Source organism: Abramis brama, assembly GCF_963993115.1.
Source record: "Abramis brama genome assembly, chromosome: 20".
In the NCBI taxonomy this organism is placed as follows: domain Eukaryota; kingdom Metazoa; phylum Chordata; class Actinopteri; order Cypriniformes; family Leuciscidae; genus Abramis; species Abramis brama.
In genome coordinates this window covers 747,629-758,511 of record NC_139982.1, presented here as the reverse complement: position 1 = coordinate 758,511, position 10,883 = coordinate 747,629, and the positions used below count along the sequence as shown (strand labels likewise).

General features: G+C 41.3%; 1 protein-coding gene across 13 annotated transcripts in view; it reads left to right on the top strand.

The window, feature by feature from the left end:
* Positions 1–704: 704 nt before the first annotated feature.
* The window catches only part of insc (INSC spindle orientation adaptor protein), a 96,382-nt gene continuing 86,203 nt past the window's right edge, over positions 705–10,883 (top strand). For 4 of the 13 annotated variants that reach the window (XM_084094917.1, XM_084094924.1, XM_084094916.1 and 1 more), the window contains exon 1: positions 1,957–2,117. The gene's annotated coding sequence lies outside the window, so the exon portion shown is untranslated. Of the gene's footprint in view, positions 2,237–6,761; positions 6,793–10,883 lie in introns of those variants that run through there. The other 9 variants (XM_084094914.1, XM_084094912.1, XM_084094921.1 and 6 more) reach the window with 7 other exon arrangements.

Sequence of the window (10,883 nt, the reverse complement as noted above, 5' to 3'; positions counted from 1 at the left end):
AAGGTTCTTTATAGTGGAAATTGGTTCTTTAGATGATTCAAATGTTCTTCACACTAAAGAAAAGTTGATCTTTTCAGAACTGATCTCTCTGGGGACCAAAACACCCTTTTGCAGCCTCTGTGTTTAGATGCGTAGGCTGTGATAATGAATGGAAGGTGAGATGTGTTTGCTTTAGTGAAGTGTTGGACCTGCTGAACCGGATCCAGCTCATGTTAGATCATCTGCAGGCTTTACTCAGTCCACTCCACGAGGCTCATATAACCCTGAGATTACACGATGATATAGATATAGATATACGCCTCGTGGTGGTTTTAAAACGCATCAAATACATCAGATCGAGTCAGTTCCAGTTCATTCACACAAACTCCAGAGAGTTCTGTGCCGCCACTGTCCAACAGGTGGCAGAGCGAGTCTCGTGTCAAAAGCCTGTTTTACTCAGAAGAATGAATTATAAGTTTATTATATAAATGGTTATGATTGTACTGTGCATCAGCTCATCCTCGATACCGGCGTGTGCTCAGCTCTGTGTCTCTCTCCGTCACTGGGAGTTATGCTCCTGTTCTCCTCAGAGGAACCGCTCCAGAAGAAGACGTTTTTCTAAAGCATCAATAAAATATTCTTTTCTCCATGTTTCCAATGTCTCTTTCTTCAGCGATACTATATCAGAATCACGGATCAAAACTAAATGACACTTTTCTGATGATATTCACTTTCTTTATTGCACATCGGAGATAAACATCATTAATTTCACCTTCACACACATCACATGACGAGATCTCTAGACCAGACTCACGTCTCCGGCGTTATCCGCAGTTCACATGTTCACAGCAGAACCGCTCACACAATACCTATTTTTATATCAAAGTTTACATCATTTTTATTTGATCTGGCTTATAATTCATGAGTTAAATCTGTCTTTTTCTGCTTTGTTGTTTACTCGTGTCTTTCTCCGTCTGTATTGTATTGGTCCGGCACACTGGTCAACAGCAGTTGTTTTAATCGTGCTTTATTAATAAATTGCAATGAAAGCACAGGATGCTTTATTCACTTCTGTTCTTGTGCTTCATGCACATTTACTGGAAGCACATTATATAACCCCAAATTATAGGCATTATTTCAAAGAAATCATTTTCCACAAGTTGTTTTTACGGTCTCCATGCAATCCAGCGGGATGAACTCAGCTGTGGAGAACTCTTGCGGTGTCCGCATGGAAAGAGTCTTGAACCCTTCTCAGAGATGTTGGTGAACAGCTGTTTGTCATTTACTCGCTGCTGACGAACAGAACGCCTATAAGAGGACAGAGAGTCGGCCAGTAAACTCACTTCAGTCCCAGTTTCTCTTCCCAGTTTCAGGATCCAGTTCTGAACGAGTTCCAGGGAAATGGACTGTGCGTTCCTCGGCATGTCTTTTGTTTTCATAGGCTTTTTTTTCTCCCTTCCACGGCTGATTTTTCCACAGAGTAGAAATCAGATACCCTGAACGTCTAATGGTAAACGTCTAGGAATAACCGAACCCAGACGGCTCCTCCCAAACTCTCCCTTCTTTGGATATTTGAAGAAAAAACACAGTCTCCTGTCACATAAAACAGTTTTTTCTCCTTTCCCATGGCTCCGGCTCTCCCTCTCGTTCCTCCCCTCTTCCACATCTGGATTCCAGGCCCACGTTTATTTATGCGACTCCAGTTGTTTTTCAGGGAGTTTAAAGAGCTGGCGTTGGCAGCTGTGCTGATCTGATGAAGTCTGCAATTACAGCTCTCCACAGCCGGCCACTGATTACATGTGTGACCACAGAATGTGCTGAGCAGAGCTCATGTGCAGACAGAGACAGAAATAGCCCGTTCGCGTCGGCTTGGACCGCGGCCCAGCAGAGAGACTGACTGACGGAGAGATGTGGGTCTGCTCACTCCAGGCTCCAGCGGCGGACTCACACACACACACTCGCAGCGTAAGTGTTGCTCACACACACACACACACACTCGCAGCGTAAGTGTTGCTCATCCAGCTCTTTAACGGGTCGCCAGCATCATCAGCGCACGGACACATGGGTAACTCATTAGTCTGAGATGTGGCAGGGCGGCTGAGAAGGAGCTGTGGACCTCTGAATCCTCCTGTCCTGAGGTAATCGGGCACTACTGACGCTTCTGGTGAAGGTCGGCCTCGTAAAGTAGGCATCTGTCGAAAGCTTAAACTCTCAAAACTCTTCCTTTGAAATTGGACATTGCATTATCATGGAGACGGTACTGTAAATCCTTTTCTCAGTTTTTGTGACACATGGTTAAACATATGCTTTGACTTTATAACAACTTCTACATTATTTTGTCAAATGTATGTGTAAAATAAAATGTGTTTAGTTTTACAGCAAAGCTGAAGTTCTAACCCTGCTTTGACTTTAGCAGTAATCCGAGCGTTTCTTCAGTAAGAGTCCAGCACACTGATGAACTACAGCCAGTGTGATCAGAGAGCGGGGCAGTAACAGGTTAACTACAGGTTAGGGTGTGTTTTAGCACTAATAACAGTGTTTCATGAGCATAGATGAGCGAGGGAGACTCAGGGATTCTGTTACTCCGCTCAAAGACTCTTTGTTCGGCCCAGGCTGGGTCGCAGTCAGCAGTTTCTCAAAACCAAAAGTCAATTCCTCTTTTGCGGCTTGAAAAACGTTTTCATATTCATATTTCAAACGGTCCTAGTACTGAGCCTTGTGGTACACCATACTGAACTTGTGATCGATGAGACATCTCTTCATTTACTGCTACAAACTGATAACGGTCAGATAAGTATGATTTAAACCATGCTAATGCTAAACCAATAATGCCAACATAATGTCTATTTAAAAGAATGTTGTGGTCAATAGTGTCAAATGTAGCACTAAGATCGAGTAACACTAATAGAGAGACACAACCACGATCGGATGATAAGAGCAAATCATTTGTGACTCTAACGAGAGCTGTCTCAGTACTATGGTACGGTCTAAATCCTGACTGGAAATCCTCACAGATATCATTTCTGTCAAGAAAGGAACACAGTTGTGAAGATACTGTTTTTTCTAATATCTTTGACAGAAAAGGCAGATTCGAGATCGGCCTGTAATTGAAGAAAAGGATCAAGTTGCGTTTTTTTAACAAGCGGTTTAATAATAGCCAGCTTAAAAGTTTAGATAAATCAAATTTAGATGATTTAACGAGTTTAGCGAATTCTTCCTCTCCTATAGCAATAAATGAATAAAAAATTTCCTCAGGGAGACTACAATGCACTGCCTGATGCGATACTGTAGTAGACGGTTGCATAGTTATAATTTTATCCCTGATATTATCAATCTTATAAGTGAAGAAGTTCATAAAGTCATTACTGCTGTGCTGCTTGGAGACGTTTGGGGTTGAAGATTTATTTCTCGCTAATTTATAAAATATAAATAAATAAACACCTAGGGTTTCGCTTGTTTTCTTCTAATAGGGTTGAAAAATAAGCAGATCTATCAGCTTTTAAGGCCTCTCTGTGTGCAGTCGAGCTCTCCTTCCATGAATAACTCTAGTGCGTGAGCACGTATGAAATCAGTCCAATGGCGTGACGGAACGTCATGTGACATCATCGACCAGGAAACTATAAAGCATACCTGGAACAAACAGTCACTAGCTTCTCTGTCTTCAGCAAGCGCTCTGTGTGAAACTGTCTCTGTCTATTTATTGTTGTCTGTCCACAAGCATATATATATATATATATATCTAGACAGGAGAATGGCGAGCAAACAGCTTTCTGTATTGTGTTCCTCCCTGCCCTCGCTTCATTACGAGTGGGACACGTGCGATCTTCCTGCTGTTTGTTTGGGAGTGGAGCTATTGTTACAATCGGTTGCAGAGATGGAGGAAGCAGGATCTACGCGCAGCAGTTTTATTAACAAACAAACTCAAACTTCACAACATAATCTCAGCACAAGAACAGAACAACCTAAACATGCAACGTTAAGAACTGACAGAACACAGGGTTTACATAGACAGAACTGAAGTGCAAAGACACACCTGACCTGAACTAACAGTCAAACACCACAGAAACTAACAGGCGGGGGGGGAGAAAGGCAGAGCTGAGGGAGAAAGTGTTACGGTATTCAGTCTGAGTCCTCCTGATCATTGCTTTGCACAATATAATTGGAGATAATGAAAAGTTTAAAATTGACTATTGTGTTGGTCATGGTTGGACCAAAAGCTTGCATACATTGCCTGTTGTGTAGCCCAGAGAACAGTATATCTTGTAACCTATGTTTGCCTGCTAAGCTCTCCTCTATCTCTCTCCAAGGAACCCATGAGAGCGGGTCGAGCCAGTCCTTAATGAATGCTTTTTTCCTATGATACAATTCAAAATTCGGAAGCGCTAATCCCCCATTATGTTTTCAACGCTGCAGTGAAAGTGTTTCAAATTTCAATCTGGGTTGCTTGCCATTCCAGATGAATTTACAAATTGTAGAATTTAGTTTGTGCCAAAAGAATGTTAGGTGCAGGAAACATGGAACTCAGAAAATGTATTCGTGGCAAAACATTCATTTTAACACTCGCTATTCTGGCATATAATGATAGTGGCAACGAGGTACATTTTTGGAGATCTTGTTCAACCGTAGTTAGAATTTGTAGATAGCTGGCATTAGGTATACCATGGAGGGAAGAATGAACAACAATGCCTAAATAACTTATTGAAGTTTGTATGGAAATATTACATGACAGTCTAACTTTCTTAGCCATACTATTAAGTGGAAGCAAAGAGGATTTATCCCAATTAAAGGGATAGTTCACCCAAAAATGAAAATTCTGTCATCATTTACTCTCCCTCAAGTTGTTTCAAACCTGTATGAATTTCTTTTTTCTGCTGAACACAAGAGAAGATATTTTGAAAAATGTCTGTAACCAAACAGTTGATGGACCCCATTGACTTCCAAGTCATCTTCTCTTGTGTTCAGCAGAAAAAAGAAATTCATACAGGTTTGAAACAACTTGAGGGTGAGTAAATGATGACAGAATTTTCATTTTTGGGTAGCCTGGGAAAACCCAGACAACTTCCGGCAAATTTAGATTTGCTCTGCAAGTAGTTTGGCAAAGAGCTCATTCAAGCCCATTTCTAATCCGTCCAAATCGCGGCACCAATCAGAAACGTTGGGGCGGGCTTTACACGATGACGATCGCTCTGATTGGTTTTTGAGCGACGTCCGTTGGTGAAGCGCATCAACTTTTAAATGCATTATTATATTCAAATTGCAAACACATGAGGACAGTCTCCATGAAAGACCCACTGGCAGATGAACGTGCTACTACATTTCTCTCTGAAACGGTAGGAAATTAAATTAGATTTAATAGAGGATTTTAACTGTGACACGATGATTGACAGGGCAGTTTAAGTGACAGGATGCACGCGACAGATCCGTCCGATGACGAAGTAGTATATCCCAAAGCTTGCCTACTTTTTTGCTACACATTCAAAAGTAAATACCTTTTCTTCACAAAAAGAGTACATACTTTTATGACGTAGTGTAACTTAGGCGAATTGGGACACAGCATATGGCTTTACACGATGACGACCGCTCTGATTGGTTTTAGGTCTATCCCATTGCGCCCAGAGGCATTTGAGCGACGTCCGTTGGTGACGCCCCTTTGGAAATGAGTTATTAATGAAGCTTTGCCAGACCATAACTCAGTTACTACTGAGAATGGTCTGGTTTTAACCAGGTTAATTTTTGGGTGAACTATCCCTTTAATTAGCCAGAGAGCATACTGAACTATATCTGGGGAAATGAAACTTGAAGATCCAGAACAGTAAAATATCATCTGCATAGAGTGATGTGTGTTGTTTGTAAGAGTTAACTGAAACTGAACAGACATTTTCCAGTCTTATCAGTTGTGCTGGGGGCTCGAATGACAGTGCAAGTAGCATTGGGGATAAAGGGCACCCTTGTCTTGTGCTTCGTTGTAAATTAAAGGGTAGAGAATGTACTCCATTAGTCATAACAGAGGACGTGGGGTTTCTATATAAAACCTGCTCACACTAGAAAAGGGTTACAGAATTCAGTTCGGATCTCGTCCGCTTAGATATCTAGGGGTCTTCCCTACGGTGGTGGACCCCAGGCAGGCTCTGGTTATGGAGCAAGAAGTGCAACTATAGAAAGGGTTCCTCGTCCCGGCAGGGGAGGCTTACACAGGGCAGACTTACCAGGGCATTCGCATTACAGCGACGGCTGGTTGACTTCAGCTCAGTCCGAGCAGATGGAGGTCCGGCATCGAGATGTCGTTCTGTCTCACATGAGAAAGTTGGGGCTGAGGCTCGGCGCCAAAAAGAGTGTGCTCCTTCCAGCTCAGAGGACCACTTATGAATACTTCGTAAATAAAGTGTTTTTTACTTCATAAAACATTTTGATAATCGATGAATCTGTCGATTGCCTAATGGAAAATCTAAAAATTATTATAATAAAAATGTAATATGTTATTCCACATCATGCCCAATGCTTCCAAATATTTTTTGTTGTATAAAGTAATGTATTTTTTTTTTAATAAAAAGCCTATGAAAACAAATATAGTGAAAGTATCTGTACATTATAAGCAAAAAAATAACATTACATTCTAAACCTAAAAACAACTGATTGCTTACTATTTTAAATTAGAAATTAAAGTGACTAAATAAAACATTTCTAACAACAAATATTTTTGCAAAGTGTGTATTTTAGTCAGAGTTATTGCGCTCCGGCGCTCGGTCTGTTTGACGCGCATGCGCGCACCGGCGCTCGTTCACCGAACACTGAAGTCTACAAGACTCGCTTGTGGTGAGAATGTGCTTAATGAAGATACTCGCGGGACTTCCTAACCCTTTTACAGATAAGGATATAACCATAAAATGTATGCTAGCCTATGCGCTGAGGTAAAACTCGTGTCAGAGGCAGTAAACAGCACACACAGTCTGTCACACGCACGCTTATGGTTTAGTTTGAAGCGATTATAAATATAACACGTTCATGTTTCAGACTGCTTGGTTCATGAACCCTCAGCATCTCACCCTGTGTCCTCCGCTATTTTACATTCGCATTTACTCCAAATAAAATGTGTTATTCTCAACTGTGTTTCCGAGCACAGTGCGCAGACGCGACTAATCGATTATCAAACTCGCTGATGATATTTTTGTTGATTATTGATTTATTATTTATCGATAATAATCGATTTGATCTATTAGTTGTTGCAGCCCTAGATGTCTAACCCTTTCTTGGCCTTGATAGTGGTAGTTGTAGCTGTCAACGGAGGGACAGAAAACTCAGATTTCTTCAGAAAGATCTTCATTTGAGTTCTGAGGTCTTACAGGAACAACATGAGGGAGAGGACTTACTGACAGACTTTACATTTCTGGATGAACTAACCCTTTACAACATAACATTAAGACATACAAACGTTAATTTGGTATGTTTGGATTGATGGTGAAACGTACAATATGTTGGTGTTTTGGCAACATTTAATTGTAAACATTATACATTTTTTACTGCTTAAAAACAAACTATTTACAAAACTTTTATATCATAAAGATATATATGCCCTTTACGCATTTTATAGATAATAAATGAATAAAGTTTAGACTTTGGATCTGTTCCTCACAATCGTATGGATTCTAAAGATGTGGATTACAGCGCACAGATACAGTTGATGACTTTCGTGAATGTTGTGTTTTTGGTGTATTTTGTGGTTGTATTGTCAGTCACAGCATATGATCATACTTTAACATTATGTAATGTTTCAAAACAAGTTTGCTGCAAGAGTCACAACAGAGCGAAATGTTAACATTTCAAATAAAGTAGACGAGTAAACTGCGTTTAATAAATGCGACGGAAACATCATGTCATTGATATGATCCAGATATTATTGGCAGGCTTTCGTACACATGTACATCTGTAAAGTTGTTCATACGAAAAATAGTTTGTGCTTTGGTGCTGCTGTCAATACGTCAGTACTGAATGTTTGAGTGTCTATGGAAATGTCAGTAAATGTTTGTGTGGTACAAGTTAGTGACAATAACAACTCCATGAACCTAAACTTTCCTTTTTTCACATAGTTTGTTCCATTAATGTTCAATATATGATGATGTGTGGAAGAGTGATCTCTGACCCGACGCCGAAAAAAACACCGGTCACGAATTAGAAGTCTAAAAAGAGAATTTTTAAAGAGAAATGTGTGAGGATTTCAATGTAAGAGAAGAGGAGCTGGGTCAGTGGTGCAAAAAGTAGGTATGCGCTATATGCAGCACCATGGGGGCGCCAAAGCGATGGTAAAAAACAATTTTTTTTTTGGTATTTTCTATATGTAGCTGCTGTTGTTTGTTTCTAAATAATTACTGCATTTCCGCAATGTTATATAACATTTTAGAGGAATAACAGGCTAGAATAGGCGCCGGCGCCCTCATTAGATTCCATCATAGAGTTTTGACATAGAAGAGGGGGGTAATATCGCGAGCGGGCGGGCGCCGTGCGCACTGAGTGAGCAGGTACGGGTAGTGAGTTGTTGTCAAAAAAGATGGATAAAGCAAAAAAGCTGTCAGGGGCTAAAAATAGAAAAAGAAAGAGGGAAAATTAGATGGCATGTTAAGGGATGCGACAGCAGCTAAATAAGTGGATGGTGAAAGTCAACAAGTAGCATTTAAAGTGTGACGTCTGTGTGTGCTTGGAGGCTTGCAAATATTCATGTTCACAGACTAGCTAGCGTTTGCTAACACTTGGAATGTAGCAGCCAAATGGGAGTTTAAATTACGGCTAGCTTAGAATATGCAAAACCGAGGTTGCTGAGCTGAAAATATAAGGTAGCATGTACAATAAAAGATCTGGAAAACAACTAATGGAATATCTCTGGTTTACCATGGAATCATGCATAGATTTGCTCCCAAACTAGGAGGCTTGCAAATATTAATGTTAACAGACTGGCTAGTGTGTTTGCTAACTTAATGCAAACTAAGTTTGATGATAGCTTGGATTTTGGTTAAACCCTATGGTACCAATCCCATGCATGACATATCTCAATTTTATTAAGGTAAAATAACAACTAGTCTGGTTTACCATGGAATCATTATAGATTTTGTTTTATCATCAGCTGTTCATGTTAGCTGTGCTGTCAGACATACAGGCTATAGTTACATCTGTTGGGTGACATGGAAGCTGTAATTACAGGGTCACATCTCATATATATATATATAAAATGTGTGTGTGTGTGTGTGCCATATTTATACTTTTTAAAATCCAAAATGTGAATGTAATTTCAACAGCAGCACAACCTTACTGCATAATAGTTGTCTGATGCCATCACTAGGCTGATTTAAGAACTGAATTTAGGCTGCTATATTTAACAGTGAGTTCATTTCATTCAGGTGTGAGGATGGTGGATCAGGAAAGACAGGGGAAGGCAACAGGTAGGTCTAACATTAGGTGGAAGTGTAGGGGGAGCCACTTGATACCAACAGATTCATTTCTTAATATTATTAATATGGAAAAATTTTGGGGGCACCAAAATTTATGCTGCATACCCCTCTGACACTGGGTAGTTGCGCCCCTGAGCTGGGTCATGCTTGGGGTCAGAGGTCACAAGGAGCTAGGTCATGCGTGGGGTCAGAGGTCACAAGGAGCTGGGTCATGCGTGGGGTCAGAGGTCACGAGGAGCTGGGTCATGCGTGGGGTCAGAGATCATGAGGAGCTGGGTCATGCGTGGGGTCAGAGGTCACGAGGAGCTAGGTCATGCGTGGGGTCAGAGGTCACAAGGAGCTGGGTCATGTGTAGGGTCAGAGGTCACGAGGAGCTGGGTCATGCGTGAGGAGCTGGGTCATGCGTGGGGTCAGAGGTCACGAGGAGCTAGGTCACGAGGAGCTGGGTCATGCGTGGGGTCAGAGATCACGAGGAGCTGGGTCATGCGTGGGGTCAGGTCATGAGGAGCTGGGTCATGCGTGGGGTCAGAGGTCACGAGGAGCTGGGTCATGCGTGGGGTCAGAGATCACGAGGAGCTGGGTCATGCGTGGGGTCAGAGGTCACGAGGAGCTGGGTCATGCGTGGGGTCAGAGGTCACGAGGAGCTAGGTCATGCGTGGGGTCAGAGCTCACGAGGAGCTGGGTCATGCGTGGGGTCAGAGGTCACGAGGAGCTAGGTCATGCTTGGGGTCATGCTGGAAGCCAGTGATTATAGAATATAAAGTTTTAAATATGGATATTTGTCTTATCCTCTACAGTAAAAGACCTGGGTGTTATACTAGACTGCAACCTGTCTTTTGAAAATCATATTTCATATGTTACAAGAACAGCCTTTTTCCACCTTAGAAACATTGCTAAGCTACGTAACATGCAATCAGTTTCTGATGCAGAAAAGTTAGTTCATGCATTCATGACCTCGAGACTAGATTACTGTAATGCTTTATTAGCCGGTTGTCCTGCATCCTCAATAAACAAGCTACAGTTAGTCCAAAATGCCGCCACTAGAGTTCTTACTAGATCAAGAAAATATGATCATATAACACCAATTTTATCATCACTACATTGGCTACCTATAAAGTTCTGTATTAATTACAAGGTATTGCTACTGACTTATAAAGCCCTAAACGGCTTAGCTCCAGTCTATTTAACGGATCTTCTATCGCTCTATAATCCATCGCTCTCTTTAAGATCACTAAATTCGAGGCTTTTGGTCATACCTAGGATATCCAGATCAACCAAAGGAGGGAGAGCATTTTCACATTTAGCTCCAAAACTCTGGAATAGCCTTCCTGATACTGTTCGTTGCTCAGACTCGCTCTCCCAGTTTAAAACTAGATTAAAGACGCATCTCTTCAGCCAGGCATTCATATAATTATATTAATCTTACAGTTAAATCCGACCTCTAGTTCATAAACGCCAGAGGAGAAC